This window comes from Hyaena hyaena, unplaced genomic scaffold (genome assembly GCF_003009895.1).
Source record: "Hyaena hyaena isolate Hyena2069 unplaced genomic scaffold, ASM300989v1 scaffold_1072, whole genome shotgun sequence".
NCBI classification, from domain to species: Eukaryota; Metazoa; Chordata; class Mammalia; order Carnivora; family Hyaenidae; genus Hyaena; species Hyaena hyaena.
Window position 1 is genome coordinate 397,089 of NW_024081707.1, and position 13,605 is coordinate 410,693.

The following is a 13,605-nucleotide window of genomic DNA, read 5'->3' on the forward strand; positions in this document are numbered from 1 at the left end:
GTCAAATGGCAAGGTAGCATTATGAATTTCTAGTGAGATTGGCACTCTTGCTTCTATTTTTTATTGCATTCCATAAGTGTCACAGAAAAAAAAATCCTTTAAAGAAATACATTCTACAGCTTATCACTCATGTCGGAGAAAACTCGTTTAATGCTTTTGTTGGCCATGATACTGAAAATAAGTCTTGATTGAAGCAAGCACAGTCATATATTGAAGTACACAAATAGACGCATTTGCTTGGTTTATTCTCCAGCCTTGCTGCAAGAATGCAAATGAGTTTTTCCAAGCCCAGTTTCAAACTGTCAAGTGACAAAGAAGGGGAAGGGGAGCAGGAAAAAAAATAATTGAGTTAACCTAGCACAGAAGTCTACAGATTAATTATGTTTTAAAAAAACTGAAAACAATGTGTTTTTTTGTTAACAACATGAAAGATTAGTGCCTGAAATACTCTTGAATATTATGTAAACAAATGGAGCTTAATCAATTGCAGACACAGCAGTCACCATACCTGTAAAGGGTATAGTGTAAGGTTCCTTTCCTTTCAAAACAATGAATAGGGCACAGAAGACAGGAGTTCTCACACAACTGCTGGCAAATTTATATATTGCTTATAGGATGGTAACAGATTGGCATTGTGACTTCAAACGCCAAGTAGGTATCACTACGCTTATTCTCTCTATTAGGATTCCAGAATCCTAGAGATTCAAGGGAGTTAAGTGGTAGATTCTCATTTTTCCCTAGCATTTTGTAGTAGAGACATGACCTCTGAGGTTTGTAAGGGGGTGGAATGTCCTTATTGCTGTTTTTGTTTCTCTTGGATGGATTAAGCCTGATTTAGTACCCAGTTGTTATTCAGTCATCAATTTAGTAAATCAAAACACATATATTACTTTAGTTCTGGACCCAACCCTGACTTAAATATTGGGAAATTTTCTTGTTGATTAGCTACTCAGTGTTGATGGAGAATCCAAGGATGATTAGCTCTGTGTGCTAGAATAAACAGGAAGGTAAAGTTGAGTTATGATGAGTTTAATGGAGGAGCTCTAACACATGGAACTTCAGGAAGGGCAGACTAACTCCAGGCAAAGTAGCAAAGGCTGTCTTTTGGAAGACAGAGGAACCCTTAAACACACACACACACACACACACACACACACGCCTTTGAGGTTTACTTAGAGCATGCAAGCATTCACATCTTTTTAGTAATTAAAAAATGTTTTAATGTGACTTGAAGAGGGATCCAGGGGAAAGTAGGATGATTTAGCATGGTTTGGAATGGCAGATGTTCACCAACTGGCAGCAAAATGTTAAGGCAACTAGAAGAAGAGGAGAATAAAAGGGGACAAGTTAATTTGCTTGAAATGCAAGGAAGATAACTTTAGTTTTCACAATTTTAGATGAGATCAGGGATTTTGGAGAGATAAGATGCAGGTTTTGTGGAGAAGCACTAAAGATAACTTCCTGAGATTATTTTTATTTTTATGAAATGGAAATTTAGAAGATAGGATTCGGCAATGCATTGGAAGTGTGGGACACTCTGAAGACGTTTTCCTGCTTTCCACTGAAAGTTAAACAGATAGGGTTTTATTACAGCTGAATAGAGAACATTGGCTAAAATCTTCAACAGGAAATAAAAAAAGAACAGATTATTAATTAGGACCCTTGTTTTTGCCCAATGTTTTCAGTAGTTTTTCATTTATTTCATTAAAAATGCATGCATTACCTTAAACTGACTACTGATCAAGAATAAGCAAAATTATATATTTTGTTGCATTAACTCCTAATTATCTAGTACATGCATGCTATATAATCTCAGGTTTCGCTTTATTAGTAAATATGTTTTATAATTGTGCAGCTCACACAGCTACAATTGAAAGGTTTGAATGTGTTTTTCCTTCTGCATTTATTATATCGATATTGGTGAATAACCGTATTGCATTTGTTAAATAAGGTCTTAATGCAGATACTTTTTATTCTTTTCTGTCAGATCCATCTTCTCATCCCTCACTTATAAGGAATAAACATATATCAAAAAAATTCACTGCTAAGTATGTGCCCACTAAATTTTGTTGATGGATACACAAAATGTCTGAGTAACTAAATAATATACAGATATGAAAAATCCATATATAATCTTATAATGCACGCACACACACGTGTGTGTATGTACGTATATACACATGTACATACAGACATACATTTAGATGTAAGGTTGACACCCTAAAAATAATTTTTTCTTCTCACAGTAAGCCAAGTTACAGTACTTTGTTAAGCAAAAGATTAAATTATTCTCATTTTATGCATTGCCATCTGGCATACTTGTACTTTTTTTGTGAATCACAGAAAAAGCAATTCAAAACCAGACATTAAATAGACTCATAAGTAATTATCGACATATTAAGTAGTTTCTGAAGACAGGTTTAAACACATACATTCCAACAGGATTTTCTTAGGTTGATAGCCATAAGCGTTTTCATTGAGAAAAAATATTTTATAATATTATTGTAAAAGAATTTGGCAAACTGTTTCTATGTTCATCGGCTTGAATATTCTTAAAACATGCTACATTACAAAAGTAATTCTCTGATTCATACTCCTCCCCTTTTTCTTTGATAGTTTTCTATTTTTTGTTAATGGGGCAGGAATCCTCATAATGAAGGAAATGTCTTCATCCTGAAAACACCCAAACCATTTTGCCCATACACTATACACCTCAGGATTCAGCAGGTTTGGAGGGAGAGTAGGTGGAGGTAACCTGCTTTATTGGTGGAACAGGGCTCATGTCAAAGGGAACACTCAGAAGCTCTTCCAATTTCTTTTGGAGAATAAGATAATGATATCACAGGAAAACTGGTTCCATTTTTTTATAGTCCTGATCTTAAGAAATATGCCTTTATATTTAACCCAAACAGATGCCCCTGCTAGCACTACTGCTCTGGAGGGCTTTGTTATTCCCCAAGGCAGCCATTTGTAATTCTGGTCACACTAGTTTACAGGTCATTAAGCCTCTTTCAATGTGGTCCTTGGAACCAAGTACAGTACTTATTCCCAGTATGGAGTAAAAGAATGGAGTAATTTTCACTTTCAGTTTTTCTAATAGAAATATTACAATTCACAGACTGCATTTGTCTTGTCAGGAGACAATGCAATGGTTGCCTAAAATGGATCTTGACTCATTAAGATCAGGAATATTTATTCAATGTTTTTTGTCTCTCAAACATTTATACCTACACACAGACATTTTCATTTAACCCTGTTAGATCCCATTCTGTTAGTTGTGTCTGATTTTAACTATTAGATCTTCCTTTACGACACGCTTAATTTTTATGACCATAAAAATAAAACACCTTTTAATACAGGAAAAGATAGGACAAAATGGACAATTATTAGACAAAAGTAGGACTATATATAAATATACACACACACACGCACACATATATATGATATATATATAAATATATAATATATATATATAAATAAAATGCCTAAGGCAACACCATTATCATTATGTTTATAACAATTTTATATGCTGCATTTTCTTCTACTTAAAATTACTTTATGGATGTTTGATTGCATTATTTAATATTCTTTAGAAATCTGATTTCCAGAAAGGACTGAATAACATTTGACAAAATGGGTATATTATATTTAGTTAAACAGTAGATGGTTATTAAGAGTTTATCTGTCAGTTTTTTTCTATTGCAAATAATACTGCTAAAAACATTCTTATACTTAAAATTTTGCTTGCATTTCTCAATACCTTTAGAATAAATTACTGGATATAGACTCTTTGGATTAAAATTGTGAATATTTAGTGGAAATATTAATGCATATTGCCAAATTGAAATTCATTCACAAGGTGAATTTTATTTTCCACTATATAAATCTGTATAATAAATATGTCTGAATGTAATACTTATGTATATATAATATATAAAACACATACATTTATATGTATATACACATGTGTGTAGAAAAGTTTGTACATATATATGTGTATAGATGATATAGATATATAGATATAGATACAGATATAGTTGATATAGATACAGATACCTGGAGTAGATAGAAAGAAGCAGAGAATCTGAAATTTTTCCACCAGGTATTATCATGACCTATCTTACAGCTAACTTTTTAATTGTGGGGCTGAATTTGTTATATCAAGGTAAGTGTTAGATTGTGATATCAGACCAGTTCAGAAATGTATCCCCTGGGTGTGTGGGATACAAAGGTACCATGATAGACCTGACCTGTATTTTACCTTTCCTGTTTCTTTGATGAACATTTCTGTAACAAAAGGTGCAATGAAAGTCTAAAATTTTAGTAGGACATGACCATTGCATGGGAAGATTCATGTGTGAGATTCATCCAGAGGTAACAATAAAACTATAGCTTTTAATGGGGTATGGTAAAAATTGTTGCTGTTATTTTTGAGAAGACAAATAAGTATTCCATTTGAGGCTTCCTTGGTGGTTGCAAAGATTTACTTAGTAAAAACCTTATAAGCATTGTTGGACTACTCTAGGTTAGGCACTATAGTTCATTTAGACTAATAAAAGAATGTTCCTTTTATTCTGGAGATCTTGCTCTCTAAAAGAGGATACTGAAAAGTAAACAGTGATCTATGGAGGGAGATAGGTAGGTGCAGAGATTTGTGTGAGATTCCCTAGGGCACTGTTTTCAGGTCTTAATCTTCCATTTGAACTAACATTCTCTATCTTCCCTGATCACCTGTCATTGTTCTGTGGTGACTAAAATAGTACAGTGGGAAATAAAAGGATAATGGGTAGGCAAACAAAGAACAAAGAAATCTAAACAGAAGTACACTCTAATCTAGACCCTGTCTTCAAAGGAAATTAAATTACCTTTAGGCAAGACCAGTCCAAGAACTTGACAACGAATTTTGCTAATGGTATATACCCTGGCACTTGCTAATGACCATGTCTACCAGTTCTCTGCTTGCCGCTAAGCAGAGAGAGATATGCTGGGTGCCAGGCCAGGTCCAGTCCCTAAATAAGCTGATATATCTCACTGCTGATTTACCAATGAGAGTGCCCTTGTGGCGCAATCACTGATATTTGCAGATCTAAACCATGTATGAGCCAAGAACGTCATTGACAGATCAGAGTTTCCAGCTCTGCAAGTAAGAGGAGCCATAGGCTTCAGTCTTCCATCAGAAAACTCCTACGATTGTTAATTTACAAGTCCCATCTTATTGTTTCCATAAAATTGGCAACTATTATTTCCTTCTCTACAACCCACAAACTGGCAACTCAAATTGAGAACCCAAGCTATTGACTGAACATTTGTAAAGGCAGAGAAAAGCTGCTGATGACAATTGTGTCAACATTAGCACCAATAATGGGGAGATGATGAAATAAAACAAATGGCATTAAGTATCTGTTTGTCAGGGTGCTAGAAAGCCTAGCTACATAATGAAGAACCAAAGGACCAAGGCAATCAAAATACTTCTTTAGCTACATTGTCAATCACTAGAACTACTCTTAAGGTTTGCACTGCATATCTGGGTTGTGGAAAGGGGGAGGAAACCTTTAAAATTATAGGTATGTGTGAGAGGGTAGAGTTGATGGTGGTGAATAAGAGTTCAACCAGAACTTCCTTGCAACTTTAGGGGAGGCATCAGCAAAGAGGTCCTCATCCAACTCAGAAAGTAAGAAAGACCTGAATCCTCTGACAATCAGTAAGAGAGAATCATTTCATTTAAGAACATGGGAATGCATGAAGGAAATAAAGGGGGGGGGGGAAGATTTCTTTCAAAGATTGAAAGAAAGCCACAATATGTGGTGTCATAGAATTCAGGGAAAGAACATTTTTAAAAAACACTGAGTGGGGTGCCTGGGTGGCTCAGTCGGTTAAGCGTCTGACTTCAGCTCAGGTCATGATTTTGCAGTTCATGGGTTCAAGCCCCGCGTCAGGCTCCGTGCTGACAGCTAGCTCAGAGCCTGGAGCCTGCTTCAGATTCTGTGTCTCGCTCTCTCTCTGACCCTCCCTCACTCGCTCGCTCGCTCGCTCTCTCTCTCTCTCACAAATTTAAAACAAACAAAAACACCGAGGGATTAAAAAATGTGAAATATCAAGAAGACTCAAGGGAGAAGTGCCCTTAGCCACAAAGAGCTAACAGACCGGCACGCCTGGGTGACTCAGTTGGTTAACCGCCTAACTCTTGATTTCAGCTCAGGTCATGATCTCATAGTTCATGAGAGTCCCCGCATTGGACTCTCCCCTGACAGTGTAGAGCCTGCTTGGGATTCTCTCCCTTTCTTTCTCTACCTCTCCCCTGCTTTCTCTGTCTCTGTCTCTCTAAATAAATAAACTTTTTAAAATGCTCACAGATTATCACAGGAAAATGAGGTGTCAGGGGAAGAGAGAAGGGCAAAGGCAGATTGGTGTGAGTTGATGAACAAATAGGAGATGTGAAAATTGGAGACCAGATGAATAGACAATCATTCCAGGATCATTTCATGAATTTGATTTAGGATGAGAGAGACCTGAGGATATTTAAATGACTATGTGATGCAGTCAATATACAGTATAACAATATACAGTAGCAAACAATTTCTCTCTGTGGTATCTCATATTCAATTTTAATTCTAGCCCTCCCATTCTCAAGCAGCATGGTTTTGCACATTTCTCTAGGCGTTCCTCTCTTCGTCTGTGAATGTGGGTTCATGTCTTCTCAACCAACGTTAGCCCATTGTTTTCTTTGAGGTCACTGCAGAAAGAGGGAAAAATCAATGTAGCAGGGTCTCTTGGGAGGTAGCAGGCTATAGCTTCAATAACTGGTGAATGAATCTTTCAAAGGAGGACATGTAAAAGATAAAAAAATAAGGGTTCAGGCCCATTCAGCTTCATGGGTTTGACATTAAGAGATCCAATTTTAATGGCCTTTGTTCTGAAATAAGAGAGAGAATTATCTGCTTTGAGTAGGTTACAGGGCAAGTGAGTAGAAGGCCTCAGGAAGATGAAGATTTTAAATAGCTAGTGGAGTGATGGCAGGAGACAGTTTACTGAGACAAGAGCATTGTCAGACCATCCCTGTACCCATTAGATGCCAGAAAACACGCTTAAAGGAACAGGTTTTTGTGAGTCTCTGGCTTTTCTCTGAACAGTGTCCCTAGTCTGGTGCTTGAATGGGGAAGTGCCATTGAAATCTAAATGCAGAAGGAAGTGGGTGGGGGTAGAAGATGACATTGATTCATAGGTAATGGAAAAGTAGAAAGGATAGAAGTATGGAGACCTCAGTCAGAGGAAAGTCAAGTTGGAATAAAACTAACTAGAAGCCTAGGAGGGTAGAAAGTTTTAGCGTGAAAAAAAACAAAAAGCAAAAATAACAGGAAAAAACTAGGGTGTTTATAAGCAGAACTTTTCTAGATTTTAAGGAGCAGGCTTGTATCTGTGTGAATGGGTATATATTTCAGAAGGTTAGAGTTAAAGGGAAAGTTACCCATTTTTTCCTTGTCATCCTTCCATAATCATTAAAGGTCCCTCTTTCATTTTTTTCTTAAGCAAACATTTAATGAATTATTTATCTGTAAATCAATAAATAAGTACACTAAACCTCAAAATGTGAAAAATGAAGCTGTATTCATTAGTAATCCATAGGCATGCAGCATGAGATTTCAGTTGTTCAGAGATTTGGCTATTTTATAAATAGCATAATCACTGCAGATATATACCCAGGATATACAGTGTTGATAATCTCATTTATCTCACCAATTCTCCTCAAAAAGGATGAATTCTACTTAGTTCTGGTTGAAGTGTCATTAATTCCAAACTAATGACATTTTACTGTATTTGAGGACTACTCTTTGGCTAAAGTACTAATTCCTCAGTCATTTGTTTCTTGCTTACATAGGCATATGTGGGTAAGCACATATGTATGTAAGTGTTCTTTCTGAAGTTTCAATTTTTTTTTTTTTTTTACAAATAGTTTATTGTCAGGTTGGTTTCCATATAACACCCAGTGCTCATCCTCACAAGTGCCTTCCTCCATGCCCATCCCCCCCCCCAACATCCATCAGTCAGTTTGTTCTCAGCATTTAAGAGTCTCTCATGGTTTGCCTCTCTCCCTTTCCCCCACCATTTCCACCCTTCTTCTCCCCCATGGTCCTCCATTAAGTTCCTCCTAATCCTCCTATACGTGCAAACATATGATATTTGTCCTTCTCTGCCTGACTTATTTCACTCAGCATAACACCCTCAAGGTCCATCCATGTTGCTACACATGGCCAGATTTCATTGTTTCTCATTGTCATGTAGTATTCCATCATAGATAAACCACATCTTCTTGATCCATTCGTCCATTGATGGACACTTAGGCTCTTTCCATGTTTTAGCTATTGTGGAGAGTGCTGCTATGAACATTGGGGTGCATGTGCCCCTATGCATCAGCACTCCTGTATCCCTCGGGTAAATTCCTAGCAGTGCTATTGCTGGGTCATAGGGGAGTTCTATTGTTAATTTTCTGAGGAACCTCCACACTGTTTTCCAGAGGGGCTGCACCCGTTTACATTCCCACCAACAGTGTAGGAGGGTGCCCGTTTCTCCACATCCTCGCCAGCATCTAGAGTTCTCTGATTTGCTCATTTTAGCCACTCTGACTGGCATGAGATGGTATCTCAGTGTGGTTTTGATTTGTATTTCCCTGATAAGGAGGGATGCTAAGCATCGTTTCATGTGTCTGTTGGCCATCTGGATGTCCTCTTTGGAGAATTGTCTGTTCATATCTTCTGCTCATTTCTTTACTGGGTTGTTTGTTTCTCGGGTGTGGAGTTTGATGAGTTCCTTATAGATTTTGGATATTAACCCATTATCTGATATGTCAATTACAACTATCTTTTCCCATTCCGTTGGTTGCCTATTAGTTTTCTGGGTTGTTTCCTTTGCCATGCAGAAGCTTTTAATCTTGATGAGGTCCCAATAGTTTATTTTTGCTCTTGATCCCCTTGCTTTTGGGGATGTGTCAAGTAGGAAGTTGCTGCGGTGGAGGTCAAGGAGGTTGTTTCCTGCTTTCTTTCTGAAGTTTCTAACAACAATATACTGTTAGTCACGGGTACACAAAGTTGTGCGAAATGACTCCTTAATTCTGTACTAAACTTACAATTCAGTTGATGTTATTGTTCTCAGCCAAGTATGTACAACTATCACAGGAGAAAAACACTGGGACCCTAAATCAAAGTACTTATTCACAATATTTTGCTTCAAATAAGATTCACATTTAAACATAAATCATGATGGGGCACCTGGGTGGCTCAGTCAGTTAAGTGGCTGACTCTTGGTTTTGGCTCAGGTCATGATCTCATGGTTTCATGAGTTTGAGCTCCACACTGGGCTCTGTGCTGGCAGTGCAAACTCTGCTTGGGATCTTCTGTCTCTCTCTCTGTCTGCCCCTCCCCCACTCACACTGTCTCTGTCTCTCTCAAAAAAATAGACTTTTAAATAATTTAAAAAATAAATACAAATCAAGAAATTAATCTACCCATTTGAGAGATATTTTAGAATCCTATGCTTTGACCCTATCTTTCTCAAAGAAAGATTAACACATAATTTCTGGATAATTTATAAAGAAAGTATGACCTTTCTAGCTAGTTTTAAAATGAATATTTTTTCTATCAGATTTCTAAATGTATCTTTCTGAATTTGCTAGTTTCTAGAACTTACCATAAACAAAGGTGTGAAACCTAGGAAACTACCAGGATCTACGTAACCCAGCCCAAGAAGAACTTCAAATTGTCTGAGATTTGTGTATCAATTTAGAGGAAACAACTGATTCTACCAAATCCTGAAGTCACCCATGGAGTAGAGACTGTTATATCAAGGTATATCTCTCCCCACCAGGATAACTCTATATTCTACTAGGGAGCCTTAAAAAGTTTTGTCTTGTGGGATAAATGATGCCTATTCCCACAAACTTCTCAAGTGACAACATCTTTGCCACTAATCCCTTATACACCAAAGTGGCTGGAGAAGAAGTACACTTTAATTACATAGCACCAAATATAACTACCAATTTATTTTTTAATCTGGAAAAAATATTTTAAGAGGCTCTAAAAGAGCAGAGAAACTAAGAATCACAAGATTAAAGGGTATTGAAAAATTTAATATTAAATCTTTCACACAAACTTTTTCTCGTTACATGAAAAGTACTAAATAAGTTACATTAAATGTCCTACTTATATAAAAATAAAATCAGGTACTTCTCATTTAAGAGAAAGTGGATAAGATTTGAAATAAAAGGCATAGGTATTAAGGATGAGCTATATATCCAATCCAAATTACATTAAAAACCAAATATAAAATATAAACACAACTTACATTTTCCCGAAAGGAAATAAATATTCATTATCTACCCCCAGTAGGTAAATGACACTGAAGAGAAGAAATACGCATGGACTGAATACTTTCTTGCTTTGATATATATATAAAAAATACATTTAATGTTCATCTAAGTGTTTAGGGTTATACTCTTAGAAATATGTAATTCTATTTTGATGGACAGGTCAGCTAGGGGAAATATCACAAACATTTGAACTGGTTGTCTTCATACTGTGTAGAGCTTATGTCTCTCTCTTTCTAAGCTTACTTACAATTGGTATAAACTACAAAAAATTGCAGGTGTTAATGTATACATTTTGGTAAGCTTGGACATAAGCCTTACCCCCATGATATTATAACCACAATCAAGGTAGTAAACATATCCATCACCTCCAACAATTTACTTGTGTTCTTTTGTGTATATTTGTGTGTGTCTGTGTAAGAACACTTGATCTGAGAACTATCCTCAATATATTTTAAGCGCCTCATACTGTGTTAACTGTATGCACTGTTGTACAGCAGATCTCTGGGACTTATTCATTTTGCACACTTTTTAAAGCTTCTTTGCACATGTGAAACATGCCATAAGATGTCCTATATTGCAACGGACAATGCAACTATTTTTAGGTTGACCTTGGCAAATCACATGAGAATTGATGGCATTAAGGAGAAAAGCAGATTCCACGTTTTATTCTTTGTCTTGTGTTTCTTCACACTCAAACTCCTTGACATCTTCTTGGCTGCTATAAGTGATGCATTTAGAAGTTGATGGCTGAGCATAGTGCTTACTTTGTTAGATTTGGGAAGGCTTGTGTGATCATCATTTTCTTCAATATATGACTTTTTGGAATCATCCACACTGCAGTTTTTTTGTTTGTTTGTTTACAGTCAGGAACATCAAAGCCCTCTTCTACTTGTATTGACTTTTCTAGATAGGCTTGTACAGATACTTTCTCTTTATGGAGCCAGTTCTCAACCATTGCCCAGCATCTGTTGCAAACGGGGTGAAAGGGAAGGATTCATTTCATAGTGTGTACTTCCAGTAGTCTGCCAAGGAAATTTCAGCATCTCCAAGTGAATCTATTTCACTCTCTCCTGCCTGATTTCCTTGATATACCTCACCATCTTCCTCTGACAGTTATTCTTCTTCACTAAGGCTACAGTCTTCTGAATTGAGACTAAGCTTCAAACTCTACGGTGATTTAATCTAAAACTGAATCCTGTGGAGCGCCTGGGTGGCTCAGTAGGTTAAAACTGAATCCTGATCCAACCACCCGAATGTTCACTTAAACCAGTATCAAAATCCGGATTTGCTGGAGTCTCTGGATTCCCTGCTATTGCTTCTTCACAATATATCTCCCTTATTACACATTAAGTGAGGCTTTCATCAAAGAAAGAGAAATAGTGTAAGATTTCAGGTGCTTTCCTTGTCATTCACCAGGTAATTCATCCGAATTTTTGTCAAGTCAGAAGTCCTCTTTTCTTCTTCTGAATTCCAAAAATGCATTTACATCCTAGGCCTGAGGATACATGAGCACACTAGGTCCAAAGAAAGAAGTGCCTGGCAGCAAAAAACAGCAGGACCTCAGTCAGAGGGGTCCGAGCTGCCCACCGGCTGGACTTCTTGCTCTGTCTTCCTCCCAGTCACTAAGGCTACACAGGACCCAAGAAGAGCCCAGCTTTCTCAGGTCCCCCTATGCATCTCCTGGGTATTTCTGCATGTGCACTCAGGCCATGCAGACTCTCCAGTTTCCCCTTTCATTTCCAAAATTGTCTAGGTTTGAACACACATTATTTTTTCATACCATGTAAAGTTCATTGGTAAGTAGAAGCTGAGGAAAGGCAAGGGCAGGGTGCTCATAGGACCATCCAAATGGGCTCAGAATTCATGGCCCACCAATGAGGGGATAAATAGAGGGCTTGAGTGAGAATACTTATAATTGAGTGCATATTCATAAAACATAATTGGATAAAAGCTAAAAAATCAAATTTAAGTCTTCACACACTATAGACAGCAACTCAGTGGAACATCTGAGAACCTAATATGCAGCAAGCATCTAGCATTCACAATGGTGAATAATTCCATGTGATGCTCCTCTGATTTAATTACCTTCAAAAGTCCAAATTTCACTCCTTCCAAAAGTTAGCATCTGTGGTAAGTCTAACGAGTTAAAAGTTTGAGCTGGAGAATAGAGCCGTTACAAAATAAAAGTAATCAACCAACTCTTACAGATATCCTAAAGCAATGATTCACACAGGATTTCACACAAAACTCCCATTAATGCTAATGAAATTGGGTAAGTTACAGGCTGAAACTCTCCCATACATTGATAGGTGAATAGTTCCCTGAGGTACTTACTTAGGTGAGGGAACTTAATTTTCTCTCTACTAATCCTCTCTGGATGAAAAATAAGAAATAATGCTTCACAAGTTAGGTTTATTTTTAAAGTAGATGGCACAAATTCAGAATCATTGGTGTGAATTAATCAAAAGCTGCATTAGGACGTCGACTAGCTCATATGTAACCAATCAAACATCTTCCATTCAGATGGATACCAGTTGGCCAAAGTCTTAAGAATCAGTCTTGTTTGTGACTCTGAAAGTAACCCATTAAGTCCATTCTATCTTGTTTTTTCAGTATTCTAGAAAAAGGAACTGTGCAATTATGTGAGGAAACTAGTCGAAAAGAAATAGACATTCTTGATTGCCTTAGTATGAATTGAAGAGTTCAGTTGCTGATTTAATTAGCTGCCTAGGGAAGGAGAGATCATGAAACGTTGAGTTAGAAACAATATAAGATCATTCAAAGACTTATACAAGTGATAGTACAGGTATAATTAAGCTTCTGGGGCAGAAGTGGTTTGTGTGTGTATGTGTATGTGTGTGTGGTTCAGAAGTAGCAACTTCCACTAGCATGTGAGTATTTTTGCTTTATAATAATCATTATAGCATCTATTTGGTTGTGTATGGCTCTTGACTAGTGCAAAATAAATCAACTTCTCATTTATTATAACTTCCCAGTATATAGGCAGGGCTGTGGTTATTATATTATTTTGCAACTGACAAAGTAAGGCTCAACTCAGTAAGTTATCTCATTTTGAAGAATAGTAGGAGGCTCACAAAAATATATATAACCCAACAAATGTAAATAAAACAAGTACAATGATTTTGATGATGATAATGTCATAGAAAGTAAAGCTTCCTAAAATCCTATTGGTCTACCCATCTCTCTTTTACAACTGATGTAATTGAGCTTTAAAATGGAATTTT

The 13,605-nt window shown here is 36.8% G+C and overlaps 1 pseudogene; it reads right to left on the bottom strand.

The window, feature by feature from the left end:
• Nucleotides 1-10,888: 10,888 nt before the first annotated feature.
• Nucleotides 10,889-11,792, bottom strand: LOC120223948 (annotated as a pseudogene).
• Nucleotides 11,793-13,605: the final 1,813 nt, after the last annotated feature.